The following is a 27,959-nucleotide window of genomic DNA, read 5'->3' as shown; positions in this document are numbered from 1 at the left end:
TCCCCAACTCATCATGTGTGTCTAAACCTTAACGTAAATTCCATGAACAAAGTTTCTGTCTTAGAACTGCCCACCTGTGGAACTCTCTTCCGTTTTCCTGCTTTCCAGCTGACTACAATATGGTTGTCTTCAAGTCCAACGTAAACAAGTTCTTGATGAGTTGTCCCCTTAAGTAATCCAATTTACCAAATTTCCACTACTAATGATTACTAGGATATTGTCCCATTGACTACCGTACACTCATTAACCCTTATCCTCGAGTGGCCTCCGGGTTTTGATAAATGATGACTCCTTTGAAAAAAAAAATCAGTATCTCGATTATGAATGACCATTCGCGTGTGGCAAAGAATCACACCTTTGTTGCAGGGGCCCATACTGGTGTCCGATGTTACAACTGCGCAAGCCTTTTCTAGTCTCACACAAAAATACGCGTTCACATCTCAAGCTATATTACTTGTAATATACATACGCGCACACAAACATACGCACCACGTCCACACATGTACATATATTCACCTTTGCGTACATACACTCACATTCACGTGTATACACACACGCTAACATACACACATACACGCACACGTACGCACACATGGGCAACGTCACTTCCCCTTCAAAGGAAATCCACACATGCGCAAAAGACCACCGGAAACACCTATAAAAGCAAGAGCAATAAGCAGCTTCTTTCTTTTCGGACCAGCTTCCGAGGTGAGTGGTCTACGGACCAGCCGCCGCCGTCGGCAGGCGCGCCTCACGCCACTTGCTACCATGTGGTACAAAAAGCTAACAAACAGTACGTACACTTTATACATTTTCTCTCTCCCTGAACTGGATTGACATTCTCACTCTTTCTCTCTCTCTCCATCTACAACTCGTGCCTGAGAACAACTCCATGTAGCTGACTGCTAACATGGCGCACATCTTATTTAACTGATGCAATCCTCTCTCTTTCTCTTTTACGTACCGGACGGCCATTTCTCGTTCCACTACATTACTCACTTCTCTTCCCACGCGCGAACAAACGATAGTGACCCGAACGTGAAATAAACACACATTTCCTTTTTCCTTCTATACTACCAGTCCCGCAACAAACGATGGTTACACCCGCGCGGACATGAACACGTGTTATACCTAAAACATTCATTCTTTCAACAGTAAATAAACGACACGTTTATCTTATCCAGCAACTGAGTTTTTGTTTCCTTCATTCCATTCGTTTCATTATTTTCTTTTTTATTATCTATATATCCTAGTCCTCTACACAACTAAGAAAAGAGACAGTAGACACAGACATACAGTAATGGCTAAAGAGGGAACACAAACTCGTGTGTGTAGGAAAACATAAAGGCGGCATTAACTTCAGAGACCATTAAGAAGAGTTCATGATTAAGTTAGTCAATAGGAAAACAAAACTGCAAGCACACTTTTTTTTTAAATGTGTACTTTAAAACGGGGTCAGGATTAGACGCAAGGCCCTTTTATAAAGTGAAAACAAATCAAGCAAGCCCCGCCCCGAAAGAAAGGCACTCTGGATTGATACAAAAATAGAAATTGTCTCAGTTCAGAAATATGTTCCTTCACTAATAGAAATGAGCAAATGTAGACGCAGAACAAATACTATTCCTCCTCAGTTCGCATTTTACATAAACACGACACGGGTCGCGTGACACATCGGAGGCCGTAGAGGTTTGTGTGTTGACCTTGGACGTCTGTGTCGATATCTACCAAAAATTAATACACGCTTACTGGCGGTGATAATGGCGATGAAAATATTGGTGCTTGTTAAGAGAGAAGCGACAGATCGAAAATTTTTAATGACATTTTAAGCAAAAATAGTATTACGTACTTAATTGCTATGTCGAAAATAGTAATATCTCCAAAAATTACGAAAATTCATCGAGCAGAACCACTTCTAGTGTGTTTTTAATAAAATAAAGTCTATCGCTATATAGGCTAAAATGTTAGTTGTCATTAAAATGTAATGCAAAATATGCGTTCCGACATATGCACCCTGCGTGTGAACTCTTCATCGTCTACTTTAAAACATCTAATAAAAATGCAGTTTTACCCAATTTTCCCTTTAATTACTTTTAACGATAAATAAATTTCTACTCGATGAATTTTCGTAATTTTTGGATATATTACTATTTTCGGCATGAAAATTAAGTCTGTGATATTGCTTTTGCTTAAAACGACATATTTAAAAAATATCGATTATTCGCAAGCACCAAAATAAATACTAAGCTGAAAAAGTCAACACGATAAACGCAGCATTAAAAACACGTAATGTCAGATATCGACACAAAAATAAAATGAAGTTGGGATAATAAAAATCTGCAGGTCCTTTCAAATATCAAACCGCCATTCAACTTTGCGGGCGCCGTTATCAAGAAGGTTGTCGAGATGGCGTCTGAAAATGCAGCTGTGTCAAAACAATTTTCTGGTCGGAAAAGTGATCCCCACCCAAAGGGAGGTGACGGAGAAAGTTCAACTTACCAAATGCAACTTAATCAGCGACTTCCTGCACCTGTCGCCGTAATCGTCGCCGTCCAACTGGAAAGATACATTTCTCTTGTTCTCCCTCTCCTTTCATTCAAAGGCCAGTCCTCCCTGGAAACGAGGAAACTGGGTGTGTATCACACTGTATCAGTAATTTCTAAAGAAGTCAACATGGTCCTTAATTTATTTTAAGCCATTTTTTTTCACCCTCATATTGTTAATATTCCAACCATTATAATATATATATATATATATATATATATATATATATATATATATATATATATATATATATATATATATATATATATATATATACTAACGGGGTGGCCGACTTTGCCCGGTCGTAAAATACGCTTAAATATGATATTATTATAAAGTCATGATTTCAAAAGTAAAAAAAAAAAAAAAAAAAATATTTGGGTGCCATCAGCTAGAATTGAAATCGAAACCAAAACTGTAGCATTCAAAACTGGTGAATTTACCACTGTACCAACATAACACGCATATGAACTGATTAAAAATTAAAATAAACTACAATGAATGTACAAAATGTACGACTAGATTCATTGATTGATATAATAATTAAGTGAATGATTTTGTGCTACGAAACAGATACTGTCAAGAAGTGTAAATGTCAACTGAATTAAAGGAATAAATTGTAAGATGTTCAACATCATGAAATTTGTGATAAAGACTTTTTTAATTTGCTTCTTAAATAAGGATTGATATATATATATATATATATATATATATATATATATATATATATATATATATATATATATATATATATATATATATATATACATAAAGACCATATAAGTGAACAAAAAATAGTTCCACACTCACACACGTACACACACACATACACACACATACATATATATATAGACAGCAGGTTATTATTCAGACACGTCTCATTGAACATGACGGGGTTATTCTTTTTTCTGATCTTGATGGATAGTTTTTCAATTTGCTGGGCGATTTTTTTAATTTCAGGAGGTAACTTATACAGTATGACGCCCAAAAGTTGTTTTTTTTTTATCAAGAACTCCAAACAATCAAATTGCAACTGAAAGAAAAAACAACTGCAACCCAGTTCCAAACCATGGTCAACACAATTTCCGAATGCTCCAACCACGACCAAATTCAACACAAAATAAAACTACAACAAAAACTGAACAAACTATACAAAGGACACATCTAGTTACCCACCACTAAAGAAAAATACTTAAACCCATCCAACACTTCCCTTAGCGAATAACAAAAACAATTCCTTAATCTCGGCCCCAAGTGCCATCTCTAGAAATTACGACCAAAACATTAAACTATGCGAAATCGAAATACTCTATCAACAAATCCAAGACCTTAAAAAACAAAATAAAATCTCCACACATCCCAACCTCAAAGATCTTTTAAAAGCCGAAGGATATAAAAATAGATACAAACGCAGACAACTTAACCCCCTCCTAACCCCAATTCTACAAGAAGCAGGCAAAGAACTCTACAACAATTCTGCCATCACTATACGAATGGCTGACAAATCAAATATGTACACAATCTTAAATCAAAAAACCGACTAAAACACAAAAATAAACAACATTCTCTTGGACAAAACAAAATTTAAAACAGTCACAAAAAATCATACAGAACAACTAAAAAAAAACAAATTAACCAAATTATAACAGGAAATAACGCTGAAATTGGAACAATAACATTTAATAAGATAATAGGAGACTATAAACCCGGTTACATATACGAGAAAATTAAAACTCACAAAACAGGCTACCTTCTAAGACCTATAATATCTCAAATCCCAACCCCAGTATATAATATAGCGAAAATTAAAACTCACAAATATAATATCTATAATATCTCAAATCCCAACCCCAGTATATAATATAGCGAAAACAATGAATAACATTATCCAACCCTATATACCTAGTAAATACTGTATAAAATCTATCATTGACTTCATCGACCTTTTAAAATTAAACTCCCCCCCACAAATTCATAACCGCATCTCTTGACGACGAAAACCTCTTTACTAACGTCCCGATAAATGACACAATTAAAATGGTCATCAATCAAGTATACAACCACAATACAATACCCCCTCCAGCTATAAAACCTCAAACACTAGAAAAATTACACACATCACAGACCCTAATGGGAAAATATAGATTTAAATGGATGGCGTCTCAATGAAATTACCTCTAGGCCCAACATTCGCAGAACACTATATGACCCACCTCAAAAATAAAATATTCCTACTATCTATGCCCGACATGTCGATGCCATATTCATTGCAGCTGAATCAATAGAAGACATTGAAAAACTCAAACTACACCTAGAAACACATTCCGTCCTCAAATTCACCCATGAACCAAACATAAATAACAAAATACCATTTCTCGGCATGTTAGTAGATTCAAGCGATTCCACTAAATACACAACTTGAACATACAAAAAAAAAAAACAACAATAACGCAATATTCCTAAATTACCATAGTGAATGCTCAGAAAAATATAAAAGTGACCTTATAAAAAATTAGATTCACCGCGCATACAATATAGCATCAACTCGACAAATATTTTACAAAGAGCTAACAAACATAAAACAAACCCTAATAAACAATAATTTTCCTAATAAAATTGTCGAAAAACACATGAAACTCTATTTAAACTCACCCCACAATAAAAACATAAACCTTAATCCTAACAAAAATGACACCATCAAAGTATACTATAAAAACCAATTACACACTAACTACAAAACAGATGAAAAAATAATAACAAACCTAATTAAAAAGTACACCAGACCCACCGACCAAAACAAAAAGATCAAACTAATAATATATTATACCAAATTTAAAACTTCCAATTTAATAATCAAAAACAATAACAATACTAACATCACACTAAACCAAACTAATGTAGTGTATGAATTTATTTGCCCCTTCGAAGAATGTCTCTGAACCCACGCTAAAAATTTATACAATGCAAACATAGGCCATACAACAACACTCTTCCGACGACTAACATATCATTTAGCTAAAAAATAGTGCCATAAAACAACATCTAACATCCCACGATAAAAAACTACAATCGCCCGACATTAGAAATATCTTAACTAACAATACTAAAATCCGATACCTTAACAATTGCACACGAAGACTAAAATTACTACAAGCCATACTTATAAAAAAAAACGACAGCCCTTTTTGAACCGGATTTCATTTAATACCGGAACAAATATACTAACAGTATTTAATAACTAACTAGAAACTAAATAAATAAACTATGAGAAAATCGAAATTAAAAATTGAATAAAAATAATTCGACCTAACCCTCATGTACCAACCTTCATAACCAATTAAAAAAAAAAAAACAGTATTTACACCAAACCTCATAGAAAAAGTAAACGAAAACGAAACCAACAACAATAGCTCGTGAAAATAATCGGATGCACCGATAGAAAGCGCTCGAGAACAATATGTCCGAAAAAGAACCTTTGGGCGTCGTACTGTAAGTTACCTACTGAAATTAAAAAGACCGCCCGGCAAATTGAAAAATTATCTATCAAGATCGGAAAAAAAAGAATAAGTGTGTTGTGTTCAATGAGACGTGCCTGAATATATATATATATGTGTGTGTGTGTGTGTGTGTGTGTGTGTGTGTGCGTGTGTGTGTGTGACTCTACATTTTAATACTTTGAATCACCTGAGAAGGTATCTAGGTACTTGTAACTGGCTGACAGAAACATTGTTATGAATGTGTAGCGACATATAAATGCTTTGATAGATATTCCACGATGTACATCTCCCCCCCCCTCTCTCTCTCTCTCTCTCTCTCTATATATATATATATATATATATATATATATATGTATATATATATATATAGTTATATATAGTGTTTTAACAAAATCAAGACATCAAGGAATAGATTGATAGCAACAAATGGTGTATTTCATCGTTAGTTACAATTGTTTCAAGACTATTCGGACAAATTCAAACATTATGTCGTTCGATAAAAATCACAAGAACAGCCTTTCGTCAGACGTATGGAATAAAAGACACTTTAACAATGAACAATATGAAGTCCATTTTCTTTATGTGGAAAAAACATGGGAAAATATTTTACCTGCATATCATCCTTCCATGGTTTAAATATATATATATATATATATATATATATATATATATATATATATATATATATATATATATAGCCTATCACCACAAGTGCATTTGAGAAGTTTTATCACCGCACAAATAGAAGGGCTCGGCGTATAAAATCAGCAGAAGTCTTTTTTGATAAGACGGGGACGTATTCAAAATGAATGTTTCTGTTCAAAGTACAACTGAACCGTGATACTAGACTTCACATTTTACACATTATTGCAAGTTATTATATAAAATAATTTTACGCAATCAATAGTGGGTTCTCTACAGTGCAATATAGACTAAAATATATTGTCGACTAACTACAGAGAGGCATGCGAAGTTTCACGTTTCTTGACCAAAAACTGACAGAGGAGTTTAGTAGGCAAAATTTATTAAACAAATATATATATACGCATGCATAAATATATATAGAAAAAGGTTTGTGTTTACTATAACCTTTTTACGCAAATATTACACAAGTATAAATCATGTAGAATATCTGCATGAATATAATTACACGTAATAGTTAGATAAAGATGATCATCCCATAAGAAAACCAAAAAAACTAATAGGGAATTAATTGAAATGAATGTTTAAAAGAATATGCAAATTAGCTAGATCTTTTGCAGATGAATGCAATTCCACGACACATATAACCAAGTTGTATTTTCTTTTTAAAAAACAAGGGGGTTTAATATGAATATCGATACAAACAAAAAACAAATTTATAGGAATATATATATATATATATATATATATATATATATATATTTAAGTTAAATCACAGATTTGATAATCAACTGAATTATTGTCTTATTAAATATTATGGTGAGATAATATTTTCAAGATCTCAGCCAAAAAGGTAAAGCTCAATATATATAAAAAAAAAATAGAGAAAAATATAAATATAATAATTAACGTTAAATTCTTTAGAGTAAAATATATTCAAATTAAGAATTTTTTTTTTGAAATAAGGGATATATGGAAAAGAATTATATTTATTTCCTTCATCCATAGATTTTCAATAATGGCTCATAGCATCAGAGGAATGGTAAATGTAGTAGATAAAATGATCAGTTACGAATAAATATCGATTTTGCTTATCAGTATTGAAAATGTTATTTAAAAATCAATTAAAAGGTATAGATAAAGCATATCATACAGCCTAGATAATCCAACGTTGAAATGAGTTCAATTACTTGAATTTTGCTGATAAGCAAAATATATATTTATTCATAACTGATCATTGTGCTAACTGCATTTCATTTCTTCTCATGATATGAACAATTATTGAAAATTTATGGTTAAAGGCAATAAGTATAATTCTTTTCCATATATTCCTCGTTTCAAACAATAAATTCTTACCATGAATACATTTTTCATATATATTTTAATGCGTAGAATTTAATTTTTATTCTTACATTATATATATATATATATATATATATATATATATATATATATATATATATATATATATATATATATATATATAATAAAAATAAAAATTACAATAAGTTTACCAAGGTAATCAAAATGGTAAACTTAAAATATATTATAAATATTAAAGAGTTAATATTTACAAGTAAAATAAACTCAGCCAGATGTAAAAGCTCAATAAAACCGAAAAGGAAATAGAGCTTATAATATGAACAAATGATTAATAAAACATGTTAAATGACATCTTGAAATAGAGTTAAAAACATATTTAATTTTAAAAAAGGAAGCACAAGATAAGTGGATAGTCCTTAATCCGCGGAGTTTCGAAGAAATACTCTCCTTCTCATCAGAGGGCAGGAATTAGCAAAATGCAGGATCGGATTTTGCATATAAAAGTATTTAATGAAACTACAAGTAAGTCACAGATCTTACTTGGTTAAAAAAAAGGGTGAGGTAAGGGGAACAGGAGGCAAAAGAAAAATAATAAAAATATTTCACATGAATGGATAGTCCGGTGAAGGGTAAAAATCCAAAAATGGTAAATCCAAAACGGTCGAATTTAAAATTCAATCCAATGGGTAAATTCAATATATATATATATATATATATATATATATATATATATATATATATATATATATATATATATATATATATATATATATATATACATTATGAGAATAATGGAAATAATATTGCGACAAAATAGATGCATTTAATAAAAAAAAAAGTTCTCCTGTTGTGAGGGTTGGCAGCGATTAATATATTTTTGTATTTTCGCAACTTTTGGTTAAAAGTTTGGTGTTCCATCTTTATAGAATGGTGAGAATAATCGAAATAGTATTTTAATAATTCTGTTAAAATGGAACACAAAACTTTTAAGCAAAAGTTGCAAAAATACAAAAAGATATTAATTTCTGCCAACTCTCACAACAGCAGAACTTTTTTGCTTATATATATATATATATATATATATATATATATATATATATATATATATATATATGAATAAAAATCGTGTAAGCAAAATCAAGACTTCAAAAAAGGTGTTGATGGCAACAAAAAGTGTATTTCATTTTACGTTACAATAAAAAACCAGCATTTCTTCAGACTTTATGAATAAAAACACTCTTGACAATAGAACATTGTTTGAAGCGAAAGAAAAAGAAAGAAAAATTCCCTTAACAGAAAAAGTATGTGAGAAACATTTACCCTTGGGGTAACCTCCACGTAAAGCCCATTTAAATATTAATATATCACCTAATTTTCGTATCCTTATTTAAGAACAAAGTCATAAGAAGTTTCCACAAAAACCCTTAGCCATTTAAAAAATTTTATATATCCCATTCGTTCCTAAAATAGATTTCACTATTTCTTTATTTCACATAATTAATTTTTTTTACAGAGAATTTAAAAAATTTTATTTCTATATTTATAATATGGCCAAAACAACCTTGCATTAACGTTACGGTTAATTTTAGTTTCGTATTAGTGGCAAGTAATGTTTACAAATTATCGTTATTTTAGTACTTAGATTTAAGACCATTTTAGGTTTAATGTTTAATTGAATATGAGAATAAAGAAAAGACTGCCTTATATATATGAATACTTGTACAACATTTCAAGTAAAGGATTCTAATCTATTTATCATTATTTAATGTTGTAAAATTAATTATCATTCTGATTAAATATGTTTTCATATCGTTACTAAAACAATTACGAAGGGAGATAATCCAATTATGTTGTTAATTGCTAATAGTTAATTCTGTTGGAAAAGAGTCAATTTTACCATCTTCGGCTTGTACCTATTTGTGAATTATTCCACGGATTTCGGCCTTTGCGATTATTTTGGACCATCTTCCAATTACGCCATTTCCTTGGATTTTACTTGTGCGAATGGAAATTTAACTAACTTTCTTGGATTTATATTTTTGGATTTTACCGTCATTGGATACTTTACCTTTCACCAGACTATCTATTCACATGAAATCACTTTTTTCTTCACTCTATTCCCTCTGCTTCACGTTTTGTTATCAAGTAAGATCTTTGACTTACTTGTAGTTTCATCAAATATTTTTACATGCAAAATCCGATCCCGCATTTTGCTAAATCCTACCCTCTGATGAGAAGGAAAGTATTTCTTCGAAACTCCACGGATTAAGGACTATCCACTTATTTAGTGTTTCCTTTTCAAATTAAATATGTTTTTAACTCTTTTTCAAAGTTTTTTTTAAAATGTTTTATTAACTATTTGCTCTTATATATATATATATAAGTGTGTGTGTGTGCTTGCGTGTGTGTGTGCTTGCGTGTGTGTGTAAGTTTAATGATTAAAGTTAAATTCTGTAGATTAAATATATATAAAATATATTTAAGTTAAGAATTTATTATTTGAAACAAGGAATATATGGAGAAGAATTATATTTATTTCCTTAATCCATGGAATTTCAATAATGGCTCTTATCATCAAAGGAAACGAAATGCAATTAGCAAAATGATCACTTATGAATAAACATATATTTTGCTTTTCAGCACATATATTAAAAATGTTATTTAAAAGTTGTTTAAATTTTCTCCTTGGATCACTACTCGTCCTACCTGGCAGTAATATCCCGGAAACTATTGAACCCATTCTGACAATAAACTGCCAATGTTGTATGTTATCCTTTTTCTATGACTTTTAAGCACCATTTAAACAAATTTTAAATAAATTTTCAATATATGTGCTGAAAAAGAAAATATTTTTTATTCATAGCTGAACATTTTTACAAGGAAATTTAAATAAATTTAAACATATTTTGTGTGCTTGTGTGTGCATGTATGAAGACCTGAAAGTTTTCTGGTGATATCTTTAAAAAATATAAACTAATGCGTTTATAAATATATATTTTCTAAATTTATATATAAGTTTATAAAAATATATTTGTCTTACTTTCCTGCGATTACAGGAAACTTGAAGTGAAGACTTTTCCAAGAGAAAAGAAAAACTTGTCCAAATGAGAGAGTTAGACATGACGTTTCTTTAAAGAAAAAAGAAAACTACTTTTGCAAGAGTTTTTTTTTTATTGAAAAAGAAAAGAGAACGTTTAACTTGAAAAGTTAAGGAAAGAAAGTTTACTCCGGGCGATGATTTATTCAAGAATTTTTCTTATTTAGAGAAACCCTTTTCTGTGCATTTTATGCTGTCTTTGTTTCTTAATTGAAAGTTAACTGTGTTAACCGTGCTTTGGGAAATTAATTAATTTTTGGGTATAGTTATTATTTGCGTATTTTTTAATTGCTCTTTTGTTGTTCTTTTTTATTTTTTATGACATGACGACCCATTTTCATAACGACCACATAATCTTGCCAATCTCTTCAGGCTATGATATTTGGAAGCCATAAGAAAATAAAAACGCCAGTTGTGTAGAACTTTTTAGTATCTTGATAAAGATTATATTTTTTATCTTTATCACTTTTCTTTATTACTATATAATTATTACAATAATAATTTTTAAACACCTACAGATACTAGAGTTTCATCCTTTCGGGAATCATCAGTGTAGGGTGACACGATTATTACCAGTCGGGAGATTCGAACACGGCGACGAAACCATCTCTGACTCCATAAACAAGGAACAAACCCCACGGCTAATCTCCGCCACGAGAAATATCGTTGAAATTTAAACATTTGTTTTTTAAATATCGTAACATCCGGCCATAATGATCTAATGATTCTAATATCATGATCTATGCATGCGAGCTTACGTGACAGACTTTCTATTTCAACAATAAGAACCGAGTTTCTTGAAGAGGCTGACATAATTATTACAATAATAATTTTTTAAATACCCTCAGACAATAGTGTTTCATCCTTTCAGGAATCATCAGGCAGGGTGACACGATTATTACCGGTATATATATATATATATATATATATATATATATATATATATATATATATATATATATATATATAATGGGTTAATAGATTCCAACGAAAGAAAGATGTATATTTCAATAAGGGAATAGTCACCAACAATGTGTATTTTTTAACATTATTTTATTATTCCGTGTCTTGTTTTTTCATTGAGAATTATGTTTGGATCATTGTAATAATGTTTTTAAGTCATTGAAATCGCTTACGTACGTTTCAGACGGTCTGATGCGTCCTCGTCAGAAATTATTTTTAAATGTGTAAAAATGGCGATTTTCAGTTAGTTTGAAGTTTTTCCAAGGGGTGGAGGCTTGTAAGTGTTTATGCTGAATTTTTATTGCTTTTTTATGGCTTTTTTATTTGGTTTGTCCAGGGAGATTTTGACCTGGCTGTAGTCAGTCGCTATCTTTTTCGGCTAATGTGTTTTTCTTTTCCTTTAGGGTGGGGTAGTGTGTGTGTGTGTGTGTGTGTGTGTGTGTGTGTGTGTGTGTGTGTGTTTATGTGTGTGTGTATGTGTGCGTGTGTGTTTAAGTGTGTGTGTGTGTGCGCGCGCGTGTGTGCGCGTGTGTGTGTTTGCTTTTATTGGTTTGGGAATGTGTATATTTTTATTTGCTTCCTTAGGAAGGCGGCTGTGGTCCGAGGTCGTTACTAATGTGTATGTGTGGGGGGGGGGACTGGCTCTTCTGAAGTAAGGGTAGGGGTGCTTTCATTCTATTTTGATATTTATTTTTTGGATTCTTGGATTTTAGTATTGTGATTTTGCGTTTTAGTCTAATATTATGTTTGTTTAGAAAGAGGGGTGTATTTAAAATAGGGGATTTTTTAATGTTTCTATTTATTTATTTGTCTCCCCATGTGGGTATGGCCAGACCCAGGATCGGTTCCTAGTGTGGGGAAGATTTTGTTCCCCAGAAGGGGGGCATTAGATGGGGTGTAGGTATGGGAGGGGGATGATAGAAGGGAAGATAGTCGTTTCAGTCATGAGGGGGTTCTCCTCCCCTGACTGAGGAGGGAGCGAGGTGTTGGAACAGATATTATACTATGGTTCTAGGTGTCTCCTAGTGTTGTTGGGTTCGAGGTTAAGTAGGGTTGGTATTGTTCAGTGTGTTGTATTAGAGATAGGGGTGTTATGTCTGTGTGTGGTTGTATGTGCGCACGTGTGTGTGTTTTAATGTGTCGGTTCTGATTTATGTGTGGGTGTGTATATGTGTATGTGTATGGGTGTGCATGCGAGTGTACCTTGCATTTCATGTTTTTGTGTGATGGTATTAGGTTCTGTTCAGTTCAGGAGTGAATTTGGTGATGAAGTTTTTTTACTGTGTAAGTAAATAAAAATAATTGTCTGTTTGGAAGATTGGCATTATTTTGAAGCTGTTTCCACTGCATGTGTGTACGTGTTTTGAAACATAGAGGTGTCTGTTATCTGCAATTTTGATGTTGCTCTTATGTAAGGCCACTCTATTGCTGAAATTTTTGGTGGCGCCTATGTAGGATTTGTTGCATGTCGTGCATCTTAGTGCATATACAACATTTCTGGAGGTGCAATTTAGATCCTTTTTTATTTTGAATGTCTGTGCTGGGTTTTTGAATATGTATGTGTTACCTTCTATTATTATGTCACATACTCCACATCGCGGTTTGTTGCATTTTGTAACTCCTTTTGTAGTATGTGGGACGAGTTTTGAGGAAGTTAGGATGTGTTTTAAGTTTTTGGGTTGGCGTTTGCTTTTTATTATTTTTATTGTTTTAAGTATGTTGTTTAGTTTGTCGTTCTGATTGAGGAGGATAAGGTTTTTTGTTATCTGTGTGAATAGTTCTGGGTTGTTTGTGTTGTGTGTAGAGACGTATGCTAGAATTTGTTCTTTGTTGTGTTCTTTTGGGGTTCTTAGTTGGTCTATTGGAATTTTTTCAGCCAGTTCAATACCTTTCTGTATTAGTGGTAGTGGGTATCCTCTTTTCCGCAGTGTTATTTGTAGTTCATTCAGTCTAGTTGAACGGAGGTGTCTGTCTGTTACTATGGTGCAGACTCTACATGCTAGGGAGTAGGATATTGATTTTAGACAGTTTTTAGGATGGTGGCTTTTGAAGTGGAGGTATTGTTGAGTGTCTGTGGGCTTGTGGTAGATGCCTGTGATTATGTTGTTGTTTTTTATTGTTACTAGGATGTCTAGGAAAGGTAGTTCTGTGGGGCTTTGTTCTAGTGTGAAGTCTATTTTTGGGTGTAGATTTTGTAGCAAAGTGTGGAGTTCTTTGATATCCCAGCCAAGAGGTTCTCCAGAGGATAAAGCAGTCGTCTAGGTATCTTTTCCAAGATTTTATGAAGAGTGTTTTTATATTGTGCCCGTACTTTTGCTCTATCCTTTCATAAAGGGTCTCTTCTAGGAAAACGAGTGTAAGGGTGGCATATGTCGGTGCATATCATCCCCTCCCATACCTACACCCCCTCTAATGCCCCCCCCCTCTGGGGAACAAAATCTTCCCCACACTAGGAACCGACATAATATTAGACTAAAACGAAAAATCACAATACTAAAATCCAAGAATCCAAAAAATAAATATCAAAATAGAATGAAAGCACCCCTACCCTTACTTCAGAAGAGCCAGTCCCCCCCACACACACATACACATTAGTAACGACCTCGGACCACAGCCGCCTTCCTAAGGAAGCAAATAAAAATATACACTTTCCCAAACCAATAAAAGCAAACACACACACGCACACACACGCGCGCACACACACACACACACACACACGCACACACACACACACACATAAACACACACGCACACACACACACACACGCGCGCACACATAAACACACACGCACGCACACGCACGCACGCACACACACACACACACACACACACACACACACACACACACACACACACACACACACACACACACACACACACACTACCCCACCCTAAAGGAAAAGAAAAACACATTAGCAGAAAAGATAGCGACTGACTACAGCCAGGTCAAAATCTCCCTGGACAAACCAAATAAAAAAGCCATAAAAAAGCAATAAAAATTCAGCATAAACACTTACAAGCCTCCACCCCTTGGAAAAACTTCAAACTAACTGAAAATCGCCATTTTTACACATTTGAAAATAATTTCTGACGAGGACGCATCAGACCGTCTGAAACGTACGTAAACAATTTCAATGACTTAAGAAACATTATTACAATGATCCAAACATAATTCTCAATGAAAAACCAAGACACGAAATAATAAAATAATGTTAAAAATACACATTGTTGGTGACTACTCCCTTATTTAAATATATATATATATATATATATATATATATATATATATATATATATATATATATATATATATATATATATATATATATATATATATATAAAGGAGGAGGAATGTATATCCTTTCGTTCGGGTGAAATAAAACCCTGACTGCATGTAAAGTCTGCCTGCATTAATTTGGCCGTTGAAATTCTACCAAATTCAATCTTATAGCAAAAGTCGCAGAATATTGTGCACACAACAATGAAATCCAGATTTAAGCCATGAAATACGAAACCTTGTATAAGTGTACACATTAACTATGCTTTACTATGGGAGTTGACTCATAACCTATTGTATTACGATTCGGTACAGATATTTATTTGGGTAGACTGAGTTTGACACAAGGATATCACAATCGAGCATATACTGAATGTGAGGCTAGTCTTATAAAGATCTGTAAGGCTTTTAATCAGAAGAAATAAACGAAGTTTTTGGCAACATTTAATGGTGTACTAACACGATTGTTAATGTTCATCGTAAGATATACTTTAAATGTTTAAATGAATCCGCACATTAAATTTTGAGACAGCGTTTCAAATCCATCTATAATATAAATCTGACCTGTCTGTTTAAATGTATGTATGTATGTATGTATGTATGTATGTATGTATGTATGTACAGGGAATCGGTACAATTACTGGTCCGAATGAAGTTACTGTCACCAAGCCAGATGGTTCCAAGGAGATCCTTAGCACGGAAAATATTCTTATAGCTACTGGATCAAAAGTCAGACCATTCCCTGGAATTAATGTCAATAGAAAAAATATTGTTTTTTCAACGCAAGCTTTGTGCTTGCCTGAAGTTCCTAAAGAAATGATCATTATTGGAGCTGGTGTTATTGGTGTAGAATTCGGTTCTGTATGGAGCCGATTGGGATCCAATGTTACGATGGTAGAGTTTCTGGGAAATATTGGTGGCCTTGGAATTGATATGGAAATTGCCAAGACTACCCAACGGATTTTACAAAAACAAGGCCTCAAATTCAAGCTGAACACAAAGGTGATGAGTGCTGAAGAGAACGCTTATGGCACTGTAACGGTCTCAGTTGAACCCACTAAAGGAGGAAAAGTTGATCAAATGAACTGTGATGTCCTTTTAGTTTGTATTGATCGCCGCCCTTTCACTGAAGGTTTAGGTTTGGAAGGATTGAACATTCAACTTGATAACCGAGGCAGAATCCCTGTCAACAGCCGATTCCAGACTTCTGTTCCGAAGTAAATAAGTCAGTTTTTTTTTATCTTTTGCAAGTTTCAGCAACTATGCTTTCTCTCTCATTCAACATACTCAAGTGCATTCTGTTTTTCTTGTAAAATTCTCTCTTGTGCTTGATCACCTGTTAAACAACGTTGAAGAGGTCATACTTTTAACTTGTGGTTTATTTTCAATCATGTTCAGTTTTTCCTGTAATTTTATTTGTTTGCTAAAATTCAATTTTGAAAACTTCCTCTGTGTGTGTGTGTGTGTGTGTGTGTGTGTGTGTGTGTGTGTGTGTGTGTGTGTGTGTGTGTGTTCCAGGTCATGTCAGGTCATGTCATATGCTACTGGTACCATGTAACCCAGTACTACCTGCCTCATGGTCGGGTCACCTTTGACTAAACTGGTTCCCCCACCAGACTTGTTTGGTGAGGAGGGTGGCTAGTCTCCCTGAAGGATTAAAACCAAGACCTTCCAAAGGGCGATTGAACCCTTTTTCAGGGTCTACGGCCAACTAGCATCGTGTGTGTTTGTGTGTATGTATGTGTGTGTTGGGGTGGAGAGGGCTCCTGTAAGCCGTAGTGAAGGCAACCTTTCTAGGAGAAGCAAATCTTTGATTTAAAAAATCATAAAGCGGGAGACAAGTACCCGCATTAAGCTGGTCTGCAGTTTAACTTGTTGCTGGCTATCTTGCTCTAGCTTGTTGCTGGATCTCATCATTTTGAATTGAGAGAGAGACTTAGCTGTCGTACAAAGCTAAGACTATAAAAATATCAGTGAATAGATACTCCCTCAGGCATTTGTCTATTGAAATGGTCCTGTGGCGATGGAAGTAATTTTTGGGCTCATGGACTTTAAGTGTCTGAGGGAGTGGCACTCGTCTGACAAGACGTTGCAATCATCATCATGTATGTATGTATGTATGTATATATGTATATATGTATGTATGTATGTATGCACACTCACGAGCAAAAAAAAAAATGAGCCAAACAAATTTTATACATTTTATTGCACTAAAAGCTATATTGAACAATGAACAATTGGACAAGGAAACTTAAACGAGACTAATAACACAGAACAAGATATTTACTTTAATAAATGCTTAGGATGGAATCGCATTCCCTTTTGATTTCTTTAAAAGATCAATCCTTTTAGACATGCTCTCAACCAAAGTGAAACACTGTGAAGAGGAGATGCTATTCCATTCGCTTTGCACAGCTTCCAACAGTTTGTCATTGTTCTCTGAAGTTCTTCCGACCAATGCACGAGATATTATGGACCAAATATTCTCGATTGGGTTTAAATCAGGGCTTTGACCTGGCCAAAATATCACATCAATTGAATTATCAGAAAACCATTTTTTGTGACTTTAGCAGTGTGTGCAGGGGCATTATCATGTTGGAAAATAATGTTCTGGTGTATTCCCAGCTTCTGGATACTTAGTAACAGTTCTGTTTCTATTATTCGAATGTATTTTTTGCATTGATTGACTTCTCATATCAAATAAGTTCCCCAACTTTTGCTGCAGTAAAAGTTCCCCATACCATTATCCCTCCATTCCCGTGTTTAAATGTCGTTTTTATGCAACTTGGCGAAAATCTTTCTCAAGTTCTTTGATTGCACCGTTCGGGAGCATCGAGACCATCACTAACAAGACAAAATCTTGATTCATCTAAACAGAAAACATTCATGAACCGGTCTGTATCTTTCTTGCCATAACACGAGAAAAATCTCTTTCTATCGTTGATGTTCTTCTTAGATAAAAATGGCTTCTTTGCACACCTTTTAGAGGAAAATCACATTTCTTCCATTCGTCTAGATATTATTGCATATCTAAAGAGAGAATTTCCAGCCCCTGTTTTGAATTCTTTTCTGTGGTCAACATAAGTTTTCTTTCAATCCTTCAAAACAGTTAATTTAAGCTTGTGGTCGTCCTTCAAAGTCGATGCTCTAGGGCGACCAGATCCAGACTTCCCTTTTCACAAGCATTCGACTTCAAACCTTTGACCAATTCGCTTCACTACAGAAAGAGATATTTTCACATTTTCTTTTCTTAAAATATCAAAAATCTGCTTGTAAGTCATTTTGGACTGCCTTAATCATGCAATTTGTTTTTTTATATCCTCATCAAGATGCGGTCTTATCATTTTTAGGGTTCATTTTTCCACTTATTATTATATGCTATAATAACAATGATCTGCAAAATAGACCTTTTCAGTCAAAATTAACAAAAATTCATGGAAAAATATTGAAAAATCGATTTCTTCCTTTCACACTTGGCCCTTTTTTTTATTTTTTTTTGCTCATGTGTGTATGTATATCTGCCTAAAACTTTCGACAGATTTTCACGAGATCGGTATCGTTTCGAAGCTCGACTCTTTGGGCGACAAATATAAAAAAATTGTCTGAAAACAATAATTTCTTCACCCTCAGCTGGGCACTTTTTTCGCCGATATTTTCAGAAGTCATCCCCTCTTTTCAATTGACTAGCCTTAATTTAAAACATTCGCCACTTCCGGTTTGGCGATGGACGAAACGATAAAGACGTCACATTTTTTCTCATGTACTTTTCCCCTTTCGCAGTACGGGTTCGAACTTGCCTGCCTACTACCACTTTTTTTTTTTTTTTTTTTTGCTCAATATACACCTGCAAACACCCGGGCAACGATAAGATGTATTTTGGAGTCAGAAGTTGAAAATTTATATTCATCATCATCATCATCATCATCATCATCATCATCATCATCATCATCAACAGAAAAAGGAGAAGAAGAAAAAGAAGAAGAAGAAGAAGAAGAAGAAGATTATCATCCGTTGCACATGTTGGCATATGTTGGACGGATTTTAAAAAATGACTTCCAAACTAACTTATCTTTGTTCATCCCTAACCCTAACCCTAACCCTTATTCTCAAGTCCACCCTAATAACTTCCTCTCATGTTTACATTGACCCCCCCAACTACCAAATGACCTTGCTGTTTCAACTGTTCGACATCTACTAACATCAAAGAGCTCATCTATTCTTTTAACATGACCATACCAAAGAAGTCTCCTGTTTTTTTTTCTATACTGTACAGATTTAATTTTGCTCTAAAGTCATTAGATCTAAATCTGTCTTTAAGAGCTACATTACACATTCATTGTATCATTTGCATATCATTATTAAGAGACATTTCGATAATGGAACAAGAAATAATTAAACGCAACAAATTCATTATGAATTGGATACGGTAAAATACGCAAGAATCTCTTAAAAGAACTTATCCTTTCTTTCAATAGTCGTTGCTTTCAAACATTTCACGGCCTAGTCTTAAGTAAACAAGGCTTCCTTCAGTCTTGACAGACAATGGGTACCCACTGTTAGGGTGCCTGCGCATGAAATTGTTGTGGCAAGAGTTGCACAATCACCAACCACACCTCTCTTGAGTCGACATAGTTGAATACCAGTGGCAAGTAGAGGTTCAGGATGACTGGAAGCAATGCCGAGATAAGCGGAAAGCACATACAGCACCTAGAAATCCCAAATGGTCACTCATCTGGTACTAGCCAGGCTCACCGTTGCTTAACTTCGGTGATCTGGCGAGAACCGGTGTGTCAATATAATTATGCCATATAGTCTTAAGTGCCCGGATACAAACGTGTGCTTGCTTCCATCAATGCAAAGTACACACTTCCCTCCTGATATCATTATCACACATGTACCTATTTACTATGCCTCCCCACGGGACAGAGTTAGACACCAGGGTCGTTTTTGCCGTGACTCTTTTAGAGAGGTGGTGCATCAGGTTCGGTTGTTGTTTTTTTTTGTTTTTTGTTTTTGTTTTTTTTAGATTTTACCTCAGCCGAAATAGCTTGTAAATTTCGTAGCTACAACATTTTAGTGAATTCAAACTTTTCATTCAACAATTATGGGCGAATCACAAAGACAACTCGAAATCCGCAGTAAAAAAAATCACATCATGCTTAATTATTCTTTGCATAAAATAATAAATAAAATGTTATTTTTTCACTGTTTTGAATTTGCTTTTAGTATTATAAAAAAAAATTACTTCATTATCTGGGTTTTCCGAATTATATTTGGTAACAAAATATAGTGATTCCGACAAGAAGAAATAAACACAACACAGTTGTAAATCTATATTAATAAAACAGTAGATGTATGTGTGAAAATATTTAACCGATAAACTATTAAACTATTGAAACATTGAAATTAACAAGAAATAGTTATCGTACACCAACAGTGAGTAAAATCTTTGTTTGGATGAATGAATAACGCGTACAGAAATCGACAAGTTGAAATGCAAAATGTTCATTTCAAATTGCCGATTTTTCTAGTGGTTTGCGCATGCGTATACTAAACGCAGCTAAAAGTGGTTTAATTTTATGATTTTTTTTCTGCCAGTTGATTTAGCCCAAACGATAGCGAACGCGGCTTGACACATAATTGTTTTGGTTTCGTTTCTAGCTGATGACAGACAAATTATTTTTATTACCTTTAAAACCAGTACTCTGTCATAATAAAAACGAAATCTGGATGTATTAAAATATATTAAGGGTACTTTATGACCGGGCAAGGTCGGGCGCCCTTGCTAGTATTATAAAAAAAAATTGTATTTACAGAGAAAGAGTGAAATGAAAAGAAAATTGATTGCGAACAGTCAGTTTGGGGGAAACTTATCTGAAAAATACAGTTTAACAGTTTTATATTTCCTGTGTCTTTTTGGCTCCAGTTCTGTGCCACAGTTACTGCATGAACACCTCACACGTGTTCTGGTGTTTAGATGATGGAGAGAATTGACGGAGTCGTTTTGAGGCTGGAGTTCAGATAAGCAAAAGAGGAAGGGCGTTTGTAAAACTCCCTTTCTTTTTTTTTTACAAAGGAGTCATCACTTATCAAGGTCCGGAGGCCACTCGAGGATAAGGGTTAATGGGTATACATAAGTAGTGGAAATTTTGTAAATTGGATTACTTAAGGGGATGGTTCATCAAGAACTTGTTTACATTAGACTTGAACACAATCAAATTGTAGTCAGCTGGAAAGCAGGCAAACAGAAGAGAGTTCCACAGGCGTGCAGTTCTAAGAAAGAAGCTTTGCTCATGGAATTTACATTTAGGTTTAGGCACAGATAAAGAATGTGGGAAATTATTGATAGTGGTTTTCGCTAGACGAGTGTTTTTCGTGAAAGTTTGACGAGAGGGGACCATAGATTGAAGCTCAGACGAGCACTTGCCATGAAAATAACGATAAAATAGGGGCAGGCTCTTAAGATCTCTTCTGTGGGAAAGAGGTTGCAGGGAAAAGAAAAGGGCATCTCCCACTAAGCTACGAAGTCTTTTTGAACTCTGTCAAGGCAGGATAACGGCTTCTAGCAGCTCCTGCCCAGATGTGGCAACAGTACTCCATCTTTTGTAGGGTTTGGTGAAACTCTACAAAGGTAACCTGTGATTGGTTGTTTTTGACCCGATCATAGGGCACCCAGTTAGTGACTTCGAAATAATTTAAATATTATAAAATATTTATTGATTCTCGTTTTTTTGTTTTTTTCTTTTTTTTAGGAAAAATAGAAAAAAACTTTTTATTGGACACTGTGGACTTCGAGTCGTCTGTTCTTCTGATTCACCTCAAAATGTAGGTTCTTGGCCTTCGGGCCAGGATCAAAGTGTAGTATTTGTTCTGATGCCGCGCATCACTTTTTCCCCCTTTACTTTTTTTTGGTCTCAGTTAACAGAGGAGAAATCCTTCATGACTGATACAATTGTATTTCTGTTACTAATCAGAGTACCCTTTTTGGGGGAGCTGGTTTCCCCCCACATTAAAAACTGACCTTGTGTCTAACTCTGCTCTCGTGGGCAGGCAATAAACAAAATAAACAACCGCCTGCTTTTATCACAGTTTATGTTGCGTACAAGCGATCATATACACTGCAGAGGGGGTGATAGGCTCTATTCATTACAGATATGCAACATTAATTATGAAATAGAGACACACTTCACACTAATTACACATATTATTATTAATTGGACAGTTTAATTATAAAATGGACATAACCGATTAATTGAGAATTTGATACATAATATATTCATTCTGATTTGGAAGCATTGCATATTAAATAGATATAGATTCATTATAACATGGATACAGTAACAATGAATTAAGAAGTTGACTCGGTATATATTTATTATGAACTAGATGGCTTGGCCAGTTTGATATCGCTGCGCACACAGGAAAAAAAGAAAAGAAAAGAAAAATTATGTATGCAAAAAACAAACCAAATATCTACTGACGTTTCTGAATTTTTGAGATGAGGATTGGTTATTCGTATTATTTGGATTCACCAGACTACTCGTCTCATCTTGTCCGCTAGCCCGCGTGGCGCAGTAATTAGAGTACTTGGAAAAATCAATTGTAAAAAAAGTGATATTCTTCTTTTGAAGGTTTAACGTTCAATCCTCAGTGTGGGCGACCGAAAAATACAATTGCGAATTACTTAGAACCTCTATCTAGTCGTGGCAGACGGAACAAGGGCACACTACTCCCCGTGAAGTAAATGAAGGGTTACGTTTTGAAATTCCATCCAAATTCCCACGTTCGACAGAAACATTCCCGAATTCGAGGAGATACACTTGAAGAAGGTCGGAGGTTACATCAACCTGAACGTTGTGAAAATAACACTCAAGATAAGGACGATAATCTGAAGAATCCAAATATTCCGAAGAATCACTTTCCATGTAAATAAAGACGTGCACTAGTAAACTAATAAAAACAACAGTACAATGGCGTTTTTACCTGAACGTGTGAACTCAAAATATATTCCAACCAATGAAAATCGTTTCAAGCTCAAAAATAATACGTCTGTGAAAAAATCTTCAGGCAATGCAAAGTTTTCCTTAGTTAGAAAATATTTTAAGTTCGCACGTTCCTGTAAAAACTTCCTCGCTTTGGAGAGTGTAAAGGAAAGTGAATTTCAACCTCTACACAATAAACAGTTGAAAGCTAGAGAGATAGAGACTTCAACTAAGAGATCTTCTTAGGATTCTAACCATTCAAGTCCAATAGTTTGGGTCTCTCAAGTACCAGGTTCACTGGGTATATTCGCTAGGTAGTTTGTTTTATAGAAGTTTCTAACTTCGTATCGGCTTACTATTTTCATATACGCATGTCACTTTTAGAGCTTTTCCTTAGTTAGAAAGTATTTTAAATTCGCACGTTCCTGTAAAAACTTCCTTGCTTTGGGGAACGTGGAGGAAAGTGAATTTTAACAAAGCGGAAAAAGAAAGACGGTAGGCAATGAGAGCCATTTACTTTTTAGCATTCCTAGGAATCACTTCGCAATTAAGTCACCATACACTAAATAAAATAAGAATAGCTTTAGTTGAGGTTTTATGAATAAAGTTCAGTTATCTCCCTTGAAAATTTCTTATACAAGATTTTAAAAAAATACTAATCGACTTAATTCTGTTATTTTTGGCATGCCCTAGTTACCTTATTGAGGAATTTAAGTTCAAACTCCAAAACATGCTTCAAAATTATTTTTTGTAATTAAGGCCCACAGGTAAACCAGTGTTATTCATCACGGTGCAACTCTAATTAAAAATAATTTTATACAATTAGAACAGAGCTTAGAGACATTTTTGTTGGTGCCAAATCTGTCAGCCGAAACGCATAATGCAGCTCTTTATAAAGCTGTAACTAATATCAATGAAATAGACTTGCCAAATTAATTACACTGCAGTTATCTATGTTTGGATCATGTAATTTTTACAACTGTTTTTTTTTATTTTTTTATTTTTTATTTTTTTTTTTATTATTATTATTATTATTTAAAAATTAAATAAGAAGAAATTTTTAGGAGATTCTATCTGGAGGATTATATCCTAAAATAAAAGCATAAACTAACAATAATAATATAACAACAGTACTAGTTTTATACATTATTTATTTTTTATTGGAATCCTTTGAGATAAGTAATATTTATTTATTTGCGAACTGTTATCATCATCTTCATAGCTGTTATTTATTTGGGCCAACTCATCCTCTGGCCTTCTTCAGGTGGTTAACTGCGATGAGATAGGAATGCTGAGTCTCTTAACTGTATTCCCAGTAATAACTGCCTTCCATAGTTGTTGTTGCTGTCACATCACGTTTTAACCAACTAATCCTCTGGCCAGCTTTGGGTAGGATTGAAACCGTTATCTTCAGACAATGCTCAACTGGAACCATTGAAACTCAACACATCTATCCACTGCGCTACGGGTCTCCGTGGCACAGTGGATAGAGGCGTTGAGTCTCTACAGTTCCAAGTGGGCATTGTCTGAAGACAGCGGTTTCAATCTTACCCAAAGCAGGTCAGAGGATAAGTTAGTCAAAACGTGATGTAACAACAACAACAACAACAACTATGAAGATGAGGATAACAGTCCGGAAATAAATAAATAAATAAAAATACTAGTTTTGTTTACGTCAAAAGTTTTACAGTTCGAAGTTCTTGCCAGACTATTAACTGGTAATCTATATCATATTTCCTTTAGTCTGTCTGTTCGCGTTTTCTCGCAAACTACATGGCCGACCTGGCTGAAATTTTGCATAGACCTTTGTCATGATAAGGTTCAGCAAATTAAGTATTATGGTATCCATTCGATGCACTGTTAGAGATTAATATGTATTAATCACCACAATGCCACATTTATTGTAAAAGTTTTCTTGGAAACTGCTATTCCGAACTTGCTGTATGCTTGCTGAATTTTGTATGGACCTTTGTTATGATAAGGTGCAGCGAACTAAATATTATGGTATCTGTTGGATACTCAATCAAGGGTTAATAGGGATTAGTCACCACAATACCACATTTACTTTAAGAGTTTTCTTGGAAACTACAGGTCCGAACTGACTAAAATTTTGATGGACCTTTGTTATGATAAGGTGCAGCGAACTAAGTATTAGTGATATGAGATTGCCTGATCGCCAAAGATTCAATGCAAAAAAGTGTAATTTAAAAAAATTCATCTGATGCTACTGTTAATCGAATGTGAAACCCAAACTAAAATTTAATTTACTGACCTTTTGGTTAAGAGAAACTCATGGTAGATGCACCAGCTCATGTCTAGCAACAATACTTCATGCATGCACGAATTGTGATTTTGTAAAGATATAAGAAACTCTCTGTTTTAAGTAATTTTCTAGCACAATCTTGCGAGCTGAGTGTGGGACACCATATCGCACAGAATGCTGGTTGACACTTTACTGATACTTTTATTTGTTTTACTCTTTTTCATCTCAAACAATCGGCTTTTTAGTGATTTTTTTCATCTTTATTTGTTAACTTAACAGTCATACGGTTGAGCACTACACTGTCCTCGAGTGTCTACGGTCTCTCTGTACAGGGGTTTGTCAGAACAATCATGGCATGAGGATACTTTTTCCATAGAGGTAAACCCTGACTAAATATTCAAAATCACATAGTATTCGCTGCCCAAATAAGATCTTCTCAAAATGGGTAATTCATATTAGCTTTTACGAGGAACGGTGCACCTTCTCCAAGTGATGTTACCTCAAGTAATAGCACGAAGCTGGATACTCCACCAGACTAGATAAATTCTTGTCCTGGAATCCAGTAAGACCAAGAAACCAAAATGAAAGATATACTAAATTCAATCATTGTCATTTGATAGATACGGAAAACTATGAGAGTGCTAAGATTGATTAAGAGTATAAATTGTGTTTGATTACATATGGGATGGATCGTGACAGAACCACTGACATGTATGCAAATGACCAAGGTGTGGCATTAGCGTGACGTCACAAAAATAAATCGATATATATACATCAGGATTGGAGGAAGACAGAGAAGAAAAAAACGAAGGGAGACAAATTGGGATCATGTCTAAAGTCTGACATGTCTGTGTGGGGAGTTGAGGAGCGAGATGTCTGTTCAATTTGCATTTAAACTTTTACAGATTAGTACAGTTAGAGAAGCAGGAAACGGAGAAGGAATTCAACAATGTAGCAGTCCAAGGGGAAAAACTATTTGAATATAAGGCTTTCCAACATCTAGTGACCAGCTATGGAGGAGTGAGTTTTTGCTTCTGGGCGGGATTACTCAGGAGTATGTACGTTAATGGGGCACAAGTGTTATGATTTCAGCAGATCACATTGCATTGAAGTACTTGTAAAACATGCTCATGTAAAAATGTAACAGATGTTGAGTCTTGGCCTATAGAGTGGGACATATTAGATTTGGTAATTTTTTGGATACTTTCTAAGAGTGAGAAATTAGTGGTAGATGTGCTAGTTTAGATGTGCCAACAATACTTTCTACATGGGCGAATGGTGGCTGGAAGTACTGGAACTGCAGGATTGAGTTAAGGTCACTAGAGTTGTAGGAAGCTGCAGGAGTAAGCTGAGGGATTACCGCAGTCACTAAAAGCTGCAAGAGTAAGTTGGAGACTGCAGGAGTGAGCTGGAGCAACTGGAGTCACTGGAAGCTACAGGAGTCACTGGCTGTAGGGAGGTGTCTTAGAGGACAGACAGTAGTAGAGAGTTATATGTGTATCGCATTCAGGCATATTAGATTTAAGATTTTTTGGACACTGTCTAAGAGTGGAAAATTAGCGGTAGATGTGCTAGTATTGTGTAGCGAGTATATATAACGGAAACATGTAATACAGAGATAGCGACGATGATGACAATACTGAGGAAGAGACGTTTATAACAGAATTGAGATACGAATTCATTATTGAAATAAATGTGTAATACAGTTCTTTTACATCAGAGGGGAAGAATCATTACTGATTGGTTGTTTGGTTGTTTTTGTTTTACAGCATATCAACCCTTTTTCAGGTTATTTAATGCCGAATCCAAAGATTTGGAAGAAAATTTTTTTAATAGAATATATTTGTTGTTTTCAAGTCGGTTTCTATTTAACCCATAGTTGGGACCCTAACAGGTACTACCACTCCAGGTCAGAGTGGACCTGAGAGCAATGGCAATTAAAGGGTGGTTCCATACTCCCCAAAACCCGCAAACTGGGGCCTCACCACTGGATATAGTTTAAGGTCATATCCAGGATCTAATCATTACTGATGATGGAGGAGGGGACACATTACTTGGGGGGGTGTTATACAAAGTTCATTAAAGCTGATGACAAAACACACTTTTTCGGTTGTAAGGACGACACAAAGACAACCAGTTACAAAATATTAAATGATTTCTTTATTCATCTGTCGGCCAATTGATGACATCAGAAATTCAATCTTGTATGACTGCATGGTCTATTCTTCTGCCCCTTCACCTCTAAGGGGATCAGTTTCTCTAAGTCGCTCCCGACTCTCGTTTCTAACTGACTCTATCACTGTGACTGTGACTGTGATCTTCTCTCCCTAACTTCGAACCCTCTCTCAATATATTGAGAAACTCCTTTGTTTAT

At 34.4% G+C, this 27,959-nt stretch overlaps 1 pseudogene; it reads left to right on the top strand.

Annotated features, from left to right (window-relative positions):
• The first annotated feature begins 15,952 nt into the window (after positions 1-15,952).
• On the top strand, positions 15,953-16,561 carry LOC145242877 (dihydrolipoyl dehydrogenase, mitochondrial pseudogene; annotated as a pseudogene).
• Positions 16,562-27,959: the final 11,398 nt, after the last annotated feature.

The sequence above is a fragment of the Euprymna scolopes genome, chromosome 21 (assembly GCF_053919585.1).
Source record: "Euprymna scolopes isolate OS-2025 chromosome 21, ASM5391958v1, whole genome shotgun sequence".
Taxonomy (NCBI): domain Eukaryota; kingdom Metazoa; phylum Mollusca; class Cephalopoda; order Sepiida; family Sepiolidae; genus Euprymna; species Euprymna scolopes.
This window is presented reverse-complemented; position numbering and strand designations above follow the sequence as displayed.